At 39.1% G+C, this 2,239-nt stretch overlaps 1 long non-coding RNA gene across 1 annotated transcript; it reads right to left on the reverse strand.

The window, feature by feature from the left end:
* Positions 1-1,392: 1,392 nt before the first annotated feature.
* LOC138928966 (uncharacterized) lies at positions 1,393-1,918 on the reverse strand. The gene is made up of 3 exons (XR_011445375.1): positions 1,819-1,918; positions 1,669-1,765; positions 1,393-1,613 (listed from the first exon to the last, which is right to left on the reverse strand). It is a non-coding gene; the product is annotated as an uncharacterized lncRNA (long non-coding RNA).
* Between the last annotated feature and the right edge of the window lie 321 nt (positions 1,919-2,239).

The raw sequence follows: 2,239 nt of genomic DNA on the forward strand, positions 1-2,239 counted from the left end.
AACGGTCACGCACCCTAGTCGCATCGCCCGAACAGGGTATTCACAAGCCGACTACGAGACAGTCGCATCGCCCGGACAGGGTATTTACAAGCCGACAACGATACAGTCGCATCGCCCGAACAGGGTATTCACAAGCCGACTACGAGACAGTCGCATCACCCGAACAGGGTACTCACAAGCCGATCACCGACGATCGCATCACCGATACAGGGTATCGCCACGCCGACAATCAGCAGTCGCATCGCCCGAGCAGGGTAACAACAAGTCGACCCACTGGACCCTAGTCGCAGTGTCGCATCACCCACCACCGGGTATCATCGTCAGCCAGCCGGCTGATCACCATCGAAGACCGGGACACGGATCTACCCGCAACCAGGGTATCAACAAGACATCCCCACAGCAGCAACCACACTGTATTCTTTCCACAGGTTTCACTATATATCTTGATCAATAAAGCTTGTATTAAAATTACCTCTCTCCTCTTGCCTATTTACTGATTATTGGGACACGAGGGACTCGGACACTACAAATTTTCTGTACGAACCCCGACTCCGGCGAGCTAGGCCGAGCACCCCAAAAGAGGGTCGTTACACAACGCTAAAAACTAAATAAAAATCAATAAAATTGGTTATTTTTATGTCACAGCTTATTTCGTGCAAAAAAGTGTATCTTAAATACTTCGGTTTTTCTTAAACTTACAAATTTTTTTGTCTTCATTTTATTTGACATCCTCTAAAAGAGTTTTAATGAAAGAAACCAACTTTTCTTAGGACTCCTTTGGAATCCTGGCCCATTCTTCCAAGGGGCCTGTTTTTATTAGATATCGACCTCTTGTGGATGCCCAGATTCAGCCCTGAGTGTCTCCCCGTTTGCGATCTGAGCACGTGTTTTTCTTTTCTGCGCGTGGCGGCGTCGAAGCGGCGATCGAACGCACGTCGGCGAGTTCTCGAAAAGGATGAGAGAGTGAAAAAACGGGTGGTCGCACTTCAGAGAAGCGTCGCGTTTATCGATATGCTTAGCCGCTATCGATTGGCCTATCGATCGCGGCAAGTGCGATATCAAGTGAGGGGGGAACTTTTCGTTGGTCGTGTCTCGGCTAGAAATACTCGCGGGTTGCCATATAGTTTGTTTCTGAGGGTTTTTGAGTTGTCGTAATCATGAGAAACTAATACTAATAAGAGTAATACTAATATTTACTGAGAGTTTGATTAGCCTAATATAATAATGACAGAAAGGTAATGGAAAAATATGGAATGAGAATTATAGTAATATTTACAGCTTAGTTTACTTAGCCTAATGTAATAATAACAAAACGTAGTGGTAAAATATGGTGAATCCGATAATCTTCGGCACGGTGTTGGCTTAGCGTTTGTACTCCCCAGATTTGGGGCGTTACACATTATAAAATTTAAAAAAATATTTTGAATGTCTTACCATTACTATGCACATTAAAACCTGCAAAGTAAACATTCCAAATGATAAAAATGCCAATGTAGTAAGTGCGATGTCTGTTATGTCTCTAAACCTTATTTCCTTTTTTTCCTTCGATAAATCTGACGTGGAGGATGGACTTTTGTAATGAGCCAACTGAGATATGTAGTTGTTGTCGTATTCTAATATATAAAAAGGTTTAAAATTTTTCTTAATTTTATTTAAATTTAAACTTACCCATATAGCTGTTTCTATTTATAATGTTTTTATTCACATTGGGACCAATAAAATCTTTTATTGTCCACTTTGACATTATTCCAACCGGATGATTTTTCTGATAATTGGTAAATACAGTAGATGAGAATTAAAAAATACTGCTCGGCTTACATTATAGATATTTCCAAAGTTATCAACACTTTCATATGCATAACCCGTTATGTCCCCATTATCATATTCATCTTCTTCTGATGAGTGTGGCTGAGTTTTGTCCGATGTTTTTTGTAAATTTGCATCACTTTTATGAAAAAGAAAACAAGAATTTTTTAAACCTTTGAATGGGTTCTATTACTAACATACTATAACGATATTCAAAAATTAAAGTAAGTAATAATTTAAATTTACGTTAAATATTTTAACAATTTTAGAGATTTCATTTAGCCGGCTCGAGATTATTTTAGTTTTGTTTTGTTTTGTTACAAATAACAGGAAAGGAAGCTAACTTCGGCACGCCGAATTGAAACTACCATACATACAATAGCAAAAAGAACAAAGTATTATCAAGTTTCATTACCTTTACCTATACCTATTA

The sequence above is a fragment of the Drosophila kikkawai genome, chromosome 3R (genome assembly GCF_030179895.1).
Source record: "Drosophila kikkawai strain 14028-0561.14 chromosome 3R, DkikHiC1v2, whole genome shotgun sequence".
Classification (NCBI taxonomy): Eukaryota; Metazoa; Arthropoda; class Insecta; order Diptera; family Drosophilidae; genus Drosophila; species Drosophila kikkawai.